The following is a 12,740-nucleotide window of genomic DNA, read 5'->3' on the forward strand; positions in this document are numbered from 1 at the left end:
TAGCCCATGACTCACAGAGCTGGACGCTACAGTTGAGGAATGGACAAAAACAAAGAAAAGGGCAGAAGAATGAGAGTGAGACAGGGGAGGGAATCCCCTGAGTGCAAAGTTATGTTCAGCAGGAATGTACGACCGCCTGTTCTCTCATGTAACTTGACTGGCAACAGCCCAGGGAGCTGTCTGACAGGAGGCCCGGAGAGCCGGAGGGAGGGAGGGAGGGAGGGGAAAAGATGGATTTGGTGAGACGGAGATGGGTGGAGGACAAGGAGGGCTGCACAAGTAATCACTGCACATTTTTCAAGTTTTCACAATTCAAAGTTATGTTTACTTGATGGGGTAGGAAAGTATGATGACCGAAGCGAGCAGATCTGATGGATTGTGTGATGGGTATTTTAGTGTAACTGTCAAACATTTCTAAAATGCACTTATCCTGTTGATATCTGATCAAACGCTGCCTCCTATTTCCTACAGATGAGCCAGAACATTAGTCAACTTTTAAGCGCGCATTTATTCACACCTTTCTGTAGGTGATATTTACAGTGATTTGACAGACAGCGCTGACTTTCATTTCAGCGTCGCTTGATGTTTGTCCATTTTGTTCGATGAAATGACATTTTGGGATATGCCTAATCTGTGAAAGATGAGACACTCGGCTCACGTCGCCGTGTCAGCAGAACAGAAGTTACAGCCTGAAAAGCTGAGTGCACTGGCACGACTTCAGAAAATAAAATAACCCCCCCAAAAAATCTCAGTTTATCTTCGGTTTTCAAGACAAATGATGACGAATAACCGCAGATTCAGTGCTAAGTTTGCCTTTGGGCTCTCGCTGTGTCCCAAAGTAATAAAGCAGTGATTATTAACTGAATTTGGTACAAGAAAAAAAAAAATAAAAGGACACGAATAGGAGAATAAAGTCGGTGAGTGGGTTGGAGGGAATCTCAACAACTTTGAGAAATGCTGCACTTATGAAATAAATAAAATGGAAATATACACTTAGTCACAAAAAAAAAAAAAATCCAGTAAAACAATATATAATAGTTTCCTGAAGCTGAGACGAATAATCATGATCATAAGTGTGAGGACAGTAGTATTGGAGATCTGGTAATCAGAGTCCTTTTTTTTATATATATATATCATCACGTCAGCCATTTAGCAAGGGGAATATGAGCCAGAAAGGGAGATGGCGGGGTGGGGGTGGGGGTGGGGGCTTTTAGGTTGTTCAAGGTAACACAGATCAACCCGATATCCCTGCATGTACGTATAAACCCTCTCCATCCTGCATCATGTTCACAATCCTCGTGATACTGAGGTCAAAGCGATCACTTTGCTAATACACCGACATATGGGTGGTGCAGCGCTCACACAGCCCCACCCAGTCACACACATGCGTAAGCTCACACACACACACGCACTCACTCTCTCTCACACACCTGCAGGTCATGACATAATCCGCTCTGTATGTGGTGATGTCAGATTATTGATGTGTCCCAATAGTTCATTAGCCACGATGAGGAGGAATCACCAGAGAAAGGAGGAGGAGGAGGAGGAGGAAGAAGAAGAGGGAAAGAAGCAGGAGGAGACACAACGCAGAGTTTGGGGGCAATTAAAAGGCTGGGTAACGAGGCTAATGAGTAGACAGGTGGCCCCATTACAGAGGCAGCCGTGCACACTCATTAACACACACACATACACACACACACACACAAAAAAAAAACCTCCCCTCTGGCTGGGATTAGTGTGTGCATGTGTGTGTGTTTGTGTGACCCCCCCGTTTCCCCGTTAATCAGTCGTCACATACGAGGCTGCAGGCAACAGGGTGTTTCTCCGAGTGTGCATTGTGTTTGTGTGTGTGTGCGTGACTGGAGGCGAGAGTGTGAAATTGGAGTGATAAGGCATTTAACATTCAAACCTCCCCACCTGCCCTGCGCAACGCCACCGAGACGCACACACACGCACACACACGCACACACAAACATCAGTTTCTTTACCTCTCTTCTGAGTGGCTACATCTGTGTGTTGTGTGTGAGGAGGAAAAAAAAAAAGCAGCCATTTGTTTGTATGAATAAACTGGATAATGAGATATCTCCGAGCCAGTAGCGCCGTTGGATGGCATACACATGTGTTTGCCTGGGAGAAAGACAGGAGGCAGGAGAAGCTGGGATTTTTCTCTCTTTTGAAGAAAACACACTGTCTAGGCAGCGTCAAGTGTTTTCCCCGGGAAAAAAAAAAAAAAAAAGGGTGGAATAAGAAAAAGAAAACCCTAACAGGCAGTTGCGGCTGTAATCATGCAGACGTCGATAGGTACGGCGATGCTTCACGTTTTTACCCGGAGAGGGGAGCACACGCGCAGAGGCGGCGCAAAAAAACACAACACGGCAGAGTCACATGAGGATAACTATCCATCTCAGAGTATCCTTGAAGAGCAGAAGTAAGAAATGCAGAAAGAAATAATGGGGGGGATGGAAATCTTCCTTACAAAAAAAAATCTCCAGAAACCAAGACACAAAGAGTTTAGCTGGGAACGAGCCAAGGAAGGAAAATAAATAAATAAATAAAATGAAGACACAGAGGTAGAGGAGAGGTAACGGTGAGGTGAGTTGGAGGGGAGGAAAAAAAGGAAAAAGAAAAAAAAAAGAAAAACACGGGCGGAGATGGAGGAGCTAAGGGCTAGAACAGCCCGTTGACATTTGAGGGATATGTCTGCATATCAATGGAGCCGGCATGGGTGGTGGTTGTTATCTTTTTTTCACAGAGAAAGGAAAGACGGGAGGTACAGAGGGGGCGGCCAGGAGGCCAGTCAGTCAGCCAGGCCCGGAGACAAGCCCGGGGCTGGATTTACTCTGTCCGGCCCAGGAAGCACAACCCCGCCCTGGGGAATAGGACGGGGACAATTGGCTCCTTAAGAATGGAGGGAAAAGTGTGAAGGGGGAGGACGGAGGGACGACTATATGAGCGATGCATGGGTGTGTGTGTGTGTGTGTGTGTGTGTGTGTGTGTGTGTGTGTGTCTGTGTGGCTAAGGGGTCCTCCAAGCCCAATTAAGCCTGACTGCATGTCGGAGGGCTGAGCCAAACATGCCCCACCTGTTTAGAGAAGGCCAAGGGGCTAATGAGCAGTGCCTGGGGGGAAGGACTGGCAAGAGTGAGGCAGAGAGGGAAAATGGGAAAGAAAATTCCAGGGAATTACAGAATAAAGATGACATTCCCCAGGTTTTTTGTCCTTTCCCGCTCTCTCTCATTATGCGGCCACAATGCGCAGACACAATGTGAGAGGGATTTCACTGCTGAAATTACCCTTTGTTATCACAGGCAATCATATGGTACAGTCTCGATACGTGTGACAAGGAAGTGAGCACACGCACGTGTATACACACACACACACACACACACACACACACGCACACCAACAACGAATCCATGAAAATTCTACTCGGCAGTGGTTGTCGAGGCAGGAGAGCAGGAACTCGAGGGGGGCATAATGAAATAATAATTGCCAAATATTGTGCAACAGAAGCAACAACAGTAATAGAGACAGAAAGGCTCTGTGTGTTGTGTATGTGTGTGTGTGTGTGTGTCTCCATGTGTGAGAGTTTGGGTGAAAGAAGCCCATTGTCTCGCAGCGTAACTCAAGCTTACAGCACCAGCTCTGCCTCCAATGAGCTGCGAGGCCGCGGCATCTTTACTTCTTCCCTTCCCTCTGTCCTCAATTACTCCTTTCTCACTTCCAATCTGTTTAGCCAGGCTCGTTCTCTTCTTAAAGGAGCAGCTGGACGATTTCTTTGAAAAATGAGAGGGTTTTAGTGGCTCAATCAAGTCTGACATGACGAGTAAAGTTATTATTTTTCAATCCAATAGAAAAAAAAACATACACATTTAATTAAAATATTTTGGCAAAAACATCCTGAATAGTTAGCTTGAAACATACCTTGGTATCTCAGTTGTTATTTTTATTCGACTTTCAACCATAAGCTGAAGTCTATTTTTGAGACACTTTTCTCTGTTTCACACAATAACCATGTTTACTGTAAGCTTGAATGACTGACACTCAGAGGTGTCCTTGAACGTCTCACGGGTACTCTAGTAAGACTCGCTGCTGCGGCTGCTGCTTGAGGAAAACATTGATTTCAGCCATATTTTGCGAAAGTTGGTGACGGTAAGAATCACTTTTAGCTGTGTGTTTTACACCAACTCTTTTTTTTTTTTTTTTAAATTAATTGAATTAATCATGCTAGTATTAAGCTTTTAGGACAGTTTTGTTATTTGTTAGAAATGTTAACTTTATGTGGCGTTTATTGCGACATCAGGCTTTTGCTATCAAACGAATCTTAAATAATAAAAGTGGTCTCCGTCACAGTGAGAAGCAATGTGATTTTATTCAATCAAGAACCGACCAGTGGCTTAAAACAAACGTTTACACGTTCAGGTGACCAGAGCACTGTGGGGATTTCAAAAGCTCGTTGTAGTCTTCACACAAGATCACACACACATGCACACACACACACACACACACACACAATCAACTGGCAGCTGCTAACCCTGAGATTAAGGCCAGTGTGACAGACGTGATTTCAGGCTGCATCTGCGACAAAGAGAGAAAGAGAGCAGAAGAATCACGCGGACAGCAACATGCAGCTAACATACACAGAGCAGCAAATTGTTACTGGCTAGCACAGAGGAGGAGGGGGGAAAAAAGAGAAAGAGAGAAAGCAGAGGAGCCACACACCATCTGTTGGGTGCATATTGACTGTGCATTCAGAGATTCAAAAGGACATTAATTCTGCACAAAATCCAACATAGAGGGCAGCAGAAAGGGCAGTTATCAAATAACCTTTTGAGAGAAATTAGAAAAAGAGGAGCAGAAGATGTGAGGCTTGTGGGGGCATCAAAGTCCAAGCCCTTTTTGATGTTCCTGTCTTTGACTGAAAAGAAGAAAGGGATTAAAAAAAAAAAAAAAAACAGATGTTGTGTTTGCATTTGATGCAAGCAGGCTTTTAGTGAAGGAACCTGGCCTTTGGACATGGTCGAAATTGAATTAGATCTCCATTTAGGTCGCCACAAACAGCTCTGCCCTGCCAGATCCAACATTCTCCTCTGGTCTCATCCCCCTCTCTCTTTTCTCTCTATCGTAAAGCATTACACATGATACTGGAAATAATTGAAAAGCCGCATCTGACAGCCCCGAAACTTCAAACCTGCTTTAAGGAAAGGCATGGGAAAAAGGAGGGAAGGAGATAGAAAAGAGGAGAGACATGCAGACGAAAGGGGGGATTTTTTTTTCCCTTCTCCTCTCTTTTTTTAGGGTGAGCTGCTCATTGATATGACAGTTTGATTTTCTGGGTTCTGGTGTGAAGCAGCTTAACAGGGCATCCCTCTATTATAAGGCCCATGACATCTAGCCTCTCCAGCCCCCACCCTGCACGTGTGTGTGTGTGCAAGCTTGTGCATGTAGGCCTCTGACTACATGTGTTTTTTACTGTGTATGTGTGTGTGTGTGTGAGTACATCCCAGGCAGACGCTCCCCTGAGTTTCCAATCTGGGATCACATGCGGGGGAATGTGGAGTTGGAGCAGCTGTCCGCCTGGCAACGCTCCTCAACAAGCGATTCGAGAAAGAAACTTACCAAGCATCAAACCCCCGACATTCAGAACTCGGCAGCGCACGGCGTACATGCGGGGCAAGCGTGTGTGTGAATGTGCGTGTGTGAGCTACAGCTCCCATAAGCATTCCCGTCGTCAGTAAGCATTAAACACTGAAGCCCAGGACCCCACCCAGAAAGGTTTAGTCAGAAGTGAAATGCATGACAAATGTAAACGTCTGTATTTGGAACATTTCTACATCAATAAATCAATGCGAAATTAATTTGGAACCTGGCAGCGTCTGCCGGCATCTACTGCGCCTTTCTTTCGCAATTTGTGCCACCTGTTTGGATTTGGCAAGAAGTCCACCCGTTTGCCTTATAGAACTAAACTGGCATAAGGCGCTGCAGTTCCTTCGGCATAGACCGAGCCTCAGCTCTGGGATTCTCTTGCAAAAAGAAGAGAAAAATAACAAGTTAAAGCCTGATGGGATAACAGTATACATCACAGCTGACAGGCTTATCTTACACTCTGAAATGAAAGTAAACATAGGCTAAGGGTCAGAGCTAGAGTGCTCCTTCAAGAGGGGGAGAGAAAGATGATATAAAGTGAATAAATATTGTCTTTAATGGTCAGAGGACCAACTAGCCCTCGGCTCAGGGGGGGAGAAAAGTGCTGCTAGGAAAGAAAATAGATCAGGTAAGTAGTTAGAAAATGGTGCAGCGCGCAAGCAAAAAAAATGTTTTAATAAAATTCAGTTCCCCCAAACAGGATCTCAGCTTTTTTGTGATAAATGAAAGTAAAACTTTAGAATTTGTAAAATGTTTAAAAGGATAAAAAAACCGACAAAAAAAATCAAAGTTAGGAGAAAGTTAAAATTTTTAACCACCATTTTTACCCCTGGTAACAGTTGTGTAGCAGTTGCCACTTTCGCCCCACAGCAAGAAAATAATTGGTTGGACTGGAAGCTTGGGGTCCTCTCTGTGTGGAGGTTGCAAATGGTATGTAGGTTTTTACTCTCTCACGGCGCTCATGTTTCCTCCCGTCGTCCAAAAACATACACGTGAAGTTAACTGATGACCCTGCCTTTGTACCTTTGTATTACTGGATCGCTTCAAGACCAAAACCTCAGTTTGACAAAGTCAGATGGATGAACAGATTGACCGATACTGCCACCAGAAAATGACCCGAATAATCACTTATTAAGCACTTGCTAAAAGTCTGATGGGTTCGTGTGTGGCTGTTTTTGTTGGCAGATAAGAGAATTTCTTCATTCTGCAATACCATCTTCTTCAGTGTATTGACATTATGTTTCCTCTCTTGAAAAAGCTTGAAGAAATATAATATATACAAAATATCCTGCCACAGATTAGGATTTCCAGAAAGTACTATTCATTACAGGGTAAAGTTCTGCAATTTGGCCAAAAACATTCATCGCAATGCAGATTTATTAATAACAATCTTTATCGTGAAATATTATATGTACAATAAAAAGTGTGACTGCAAACTTACTGTGATGAATCTTTTGAAACCAGGGAAAGGGAGCACTACGTCTCATTATTATGTAATCCAAAAAGTAAGTGTGACAACATGGTAAGATGAAGTGTCAACATGTCATCCTGCTTTATTATAAAGGAACAGTTTTCCCACATGTGCTCATGCCTGCATGAACAACAGCATCACACCAATCAAGATAAATCATGCTTGCAGGCTTAAAGCAAAAACATTGTCATAAAACAACTAATAATTATGCAAATTGTTTGAAAAGGAAAAATTTCAGAGTCTATTCCAAAATCTGTCACAGTGTTGGTTTGGACTGTGTGCATGTGGTTTCGCCTTCATTCTGATTTGCTTCGCAAAACATAACATGTTGCACACTGCACTGAACAAAAGGGTTGCGCTTTCATTGTAACGGCCAAGTTCTATGTTTTGGATCGGATATTAGTGAATGGGATGTCTACATGGCAGTAGTAGTATTGGTGTATGCGTGTGTGTGTGCAAATGTGTGGCAGCACATCCCACCCTCACTAAAACTAACAATACACTTTTGTGTCTTCTTGGAAGATATCAAAGACTGTGTGGGTGGAGGCTGATATGCAATTATATTCATGTGCCCAGCCAGAGAAAACATGTACAGGCGGGCGCGCAGGCACACCGATAAAATGAGAGTCAGGGCGAATCCCGGAGAATCCCAAACAAATCCTCGGATCAAATGCAGTGATAGTGGGGAGCAACAAGAAGAAAAAAAAAAGAGGAGACCGGGCTGAGAGTCGAGGTCATAGTGAAGAGTTTCTGATTCACGTGCTGCTTACGAGAGAGTGTATTAAGACTAAAACTCACGGGGGACCATGTGCCAGGGGAACAATATACTATGCAAATGAAGCTCCTCCATATGGTGAGTCAAATGCGCACTCAACACACACAGAAAACATGTCTACACTGAGGAGCCAAGTGCTCTCCCTCATTTTCATGCTAAACCGGCAAAGCCTTGTAACAGCTATCTCAGCTCAGTCTGCAGCAAAGAAAAGGGAAGGAGACGAGAGGAAAACAGAACTAAAGGAGAGGACAAGAGATGGATAGGGGAGTGAAGCGGCAGACGCTCTATGGAGAAAATAAGAGAATCCAGCCAATCTTGTCTTCTGCTCGTCCTGATTAGCATTCAGGAGGAACTGGAGGAAACAGTTAGCAGTCTGGCCCTTATCAGAGCTTGCTTGCAAACCTCCCACACTGGGTCACCACGCTGAAAGCTCCCTGTGTCTTTTTCCCATGTCTTCCTACTGCCTATTATCTGTTAATCCACCCACACTGGTTCATCCCCGTGTAACAGGAAACATTACTAACCGCTGAAAAAAGATTGACCCCGAAGACATGTAGGGAGCGCTAACTGCTCCAAAAGCCCGCAGGACAAGTCTGTTCGTCTAGCCGACGCCGTGCCGCCTTGTCTGACGAGCAGGGGGTCGATCTACCTACACGAGCCTTTGGACAGCAACCCTCTGGGTTCACACCCGAACCCCCTTGGGAGTGGTGACGGGACAGAGAAACACAGGAGGGGGATTGAATGAGTAAAATACAGACTTCTGGAAAGGTCAGACGTGCTGCTGTTGTGCAAGGGTTTCCACCAAGCCTGCAGTTTGTTTTACAGCATTTAACCTCCAGTGTGCTACCAGCAGCTGGCAGGAGCTTCAAACTCGCAAACATAAATCCTTGTAAAAAGTAAATAAAACCATCTGCAAAGGTTGGAGTTAACCACTGCTCCACAGCTGGAGGTTAAATTCCCCCTTAAACTTTTCCCCTTGATGGCTGCACTGCGGAGAAAGTTCCAATGGAATGTGTGTGCGGGTCATTGTGTGTGTGTATGTGTGTGTGTGTGTGTGTGTGTTGGAGGGAAAAAGGTAAGCAGTGGTGGAATGATGATCCTGTGATTTCCCCTGGGGCCACATCTGCCCTTGTTGAGCAGTCCGCCTCTAAAAAGCCCCGTCCGACATTCCTGGAGCATTCCGCCAGCATTCATCACCCGGTCCAAGACCTCTCCTCAAAACCCCCACAGGCCTCCGCTGTGTGTACCTCTCCCCTTGCGCTTCCACTAAGACCTCTGAAGCTGGATCCAGAAATGTCCAGAATGTCTGCTTTGAGACTTGCCAGAGCCAGAGCGCAATCCCAGCCTCCCTCTCTGCAGCGCCAGGGTCATTGTTCATCCCTCCCGGTTCATTCCTTATCCATCGCTCACTTCATCTCTTTTCTCTCCCTCTGTGGGGATTTGCAGCTCTCTAACAGAAGCATCTACCATGTCCCTCTAACTGCTGGAACAGCTGGAGCTGGGATAGTGCTTCACGCCGTGTGTGTGTGTGCGTGCGTGCCTGCGAGTGTATGATTGGGCGAGCACGGTCGAACATCTGTGCTGAGCGAAGTGATGGGAAATGATGTTTGCAAGCGCCAAGCCAGGAATATCCGTCACACCCTGACATATCAACACGTCCGACTGCATGCACACGGGAGCACGCACGGCCGTGGATTGAGAAGCTCAGGCGGCTTGACACCCGCCAAATGCCGCAGCGGCTCCATTCTTTAGCACGTGCCATAAATCACGCATCTTCTAATTGTCCCCGACTTCCTCGGTCTCTGACAGTCTGCTCCTTGACAACCAACCCATATAGCTGACAAACGGTGCCCGTGACAATCGTCGTCCTGGGTAATCGGGGCGTTTATCAGGGGCTTCCATTCTTTTTGGAGAGCTTTCTGCCTGGCAAGCTACTGAAAGTTTGATAAGGTGAAGGTGGGCATGAAGCTCCATATTTAGCCACTGCTGTCAAGCTCTGATTTAGCGCCGCAGGTAATTGCGCGGAGTCACAACGAGGCAGCCAGGGAGTGAGTTAGGGGTGTGGGTTGGGAGGGAGGGAGGAGGGGTAGGCTAAATTATGCTGAATAGCACTGCAGTGATATCCCCTTTGCTGTTGAAACAATGCATCGCCGCCAACTACTTTTCATTGAGACAGCGGCATCAAAGCAAGAATAATGGATCCTTGCAGAAACCTCAGCTCGATAGTTGGAGAAACAAAGCTCTCATTGTAATCTCAGGCTCGCTCTCCCTCCTCTTGCGCATTCATCCCAGCGCTAATCCTTTTCACATTACTCTGACTCTACTGTAGGCCATTAGATGAAGAGAATTAGAATTCTACTGTAGGTTTCTAATCTGTTCCGTTCCATTCTGCTCTCATGTTCAATCAGCATTTGGCAGCAGTGTAAAGAAAACACAGTGAATCTGCAAAGAACTTTAGGATAGATACATCAGACGCTCACAGCCGGCAATGAGAAACAAACGCTTTCCTACAACACCGCGTCCCAACATAAAATGCCACTTTGAAGCTTGACGCAATGCAATCTGCTGGTTTCTCTCATTTCTTGCAGTGGAAACAGCTGTCGAGAAAAACAATGTCATCCAAAGGTGGGAGCGTCTGACTGTTTGATCATATCGAGTGATCTTTTGTTTTCTTCATGGCTGTTTCCATGGTGAAATTCAAACTTTTAAACAAACACTGATGGGAGAACTCCAAAGGGTAACACTGAGCAACCGATGTGTCACAGCTGGAAAACTGTCAGCCGATACATTAAATGAGCGGAAGGCAACAATCTAATGTCATCATGGTTATGAAGACAGATTACAAGGGGAAAAGACACACGCAAAATTATTCTTTTTATTTATTTATCTTCTCGTCTTCATGGGTCAAAAGTGAAAACAGTTTGGAATGTCCAAAGTTCAACAACCTAAAAATACTCAGATAATCACCAAATGGGTCAAACGAACAAGAGGATATTCACTTTCAAGTGGTGGGAATTGGAAAATATTCAGTAATTATTCAAAACTTCATCGGTTGCAGCTTTTTTTAATGAATTGGTAAACCAGTTTTCATTCAACTACCGTAATTTCTATTTCAAGTAAATGTAGCAGCAATGAACTTTAGGCAAAGATTACAACTTATTTACAATTTCAAATCAAATGTAGTACTCAAGAACAAAGAGGTACCCATTAGGTACCTTTGGTATTTTTGACTTACTGCTAAAAATGCAAAAACTTTAGGACTAAGCTATACTTTGGCAATCGAGGAAATAAACAAGTGAACAATTTTGTGGCACCTAAGACTAAACAGTGACCGTACAGACTGAAGTCATTACTGGTGAAGGGAACGGTGGTAAAACCATAAACATCACGTTCTTTGTCAAGAGAGAGAAGATAGAGAAACGTGAGCTTCAAAAACAAAGACATGGATTCCCCATCAACTCCACAACCAACCGCACTGTTGCAAGCTATGGAATTTACATCAAATCACTGCACACGTGGCCCAGCGCTGAAGTTTAACGCTCGCAGAAAAACTCCCAGTGATCTGAATTGATTCATTCTGCAATAATCCCATGATAGCATGGGGCCTATATGGTGAACGCTGTGACCGCAGGGTTAAAACAAAGCGACCGCAAATACAGAACTACAGGATGCCATCGACTACAAATCCATAGCCATCGGGCTGGATGCAGCCTGCAGGGAAAAAGGGGCCAGCTGGAAAAATAGAAGGGGCGGGGGTGGCGGAAGTAAAGCATAGCTCATAGCTCATCGCCAGGGGGTCTGCAGTGCTGATGAAGACGATGATGATGATGATGATGAATTTTACAGGGTTTGCTACATTTACTGAAGCCTCACAGAGACCCAAAGTCAGTCTTAAAGCAGGGCCTGGGGGCTTTGTTTTCACAAAGTATAGACGAAAACAGGAAAAAGGGCACAATGAAAATCAGCAGACGGACATAAAGAAACGCTAAAACCTGCACAAACAGAACAGAACTGATAAGAGTGTCCAAGTTTGCGTCAGAGACATTCACCTATACGTTCACCTTCAATTATGGACACAATGTGCCAGTAAATTAAATAAAACCAAATAAATTGAATTTTTATCTTGTGTTACAAATAGTTGATGGACAGCAGTCAAGGAAAAACAGCTGGGGGAAAGGGAAATTAACGAACGGCGATCCAAGGATTAGCTTTGTCATGTTATTTTTGTTTCAATAATGCACAGCTGGGAGGATGAGCGAGGATTCGGCTGAGGTAAGGAAGAGAGAGAGCGATATAATTCAAATCTGAATCGATCACAGAGCTACAAGGACACCTCAGCTCCAGCAGCAGACATTCAGTCTGAGAATTCAGACTGGACGACCACATTACTAATCACCCCTGCAGGAGACGTTTAAAAAGCTCTCGACTATCATGCAGCCCGAAGCCTTTGAGCCGCTGGCATTTATTATGTGATTATTAGGGTAGTCTCGGCTCTCCAGGGGTGACGGTGGGTTTGTCTCTGAGGCTATCAGCTACGGCCCACAGCATTGAGATAGAAATACTTGTGGAGTATGATATCTACAGGTATCTTGGAAGTCTGAAAGTGCTTCACACAAGGACACGGACGCGCTGCCTTTCCGGGGGGCGGGGGGGGGATTACGTGAGCAGGCCTCGCAGCTGAAGGACAGTCTCCCCATTTATTCAGCTAGAGGCCATCATTGCCTCACTGGATGGCCTCTCTATTCGACGGAGGTTGGATTTATTAATGCTCTTTATATGTGGTCATTCACATTTAGTGCACAGAGACTGGAAAATGAGGGGCATTCTTTGTAATAGCAGATGTAACTGA

General features: G+C 45.0%; 1 protein-coding gene across 1 annotated transcript in view; it reads right to left on the reverse strand.

Annotated features, from left to right (window-relative positions):
* Positions 1-12,740, reverse strand: part of hs6st1a (heparan sulfate 6-O-sulfotransferase 1a) — a 58,837-nt gene that overhangs the window by 16,186 nt on the left and 29,911 nt on the right. The window lies entirely within an intron of this gene.

Source organism: Salarias fasciatus, chromosome 19 (assembly GCF_902148845.1).
Source record: "Salarias fasciatus chromosome 19, fSalaFa1.1, whole genome shotgun sequence".
Lineage (NCBI taxonomy): Eukaryota > Metazoa > Chordata > Actinopteri > Blenniiformes > Blenniidae > Salarias > Salarias fasciatus.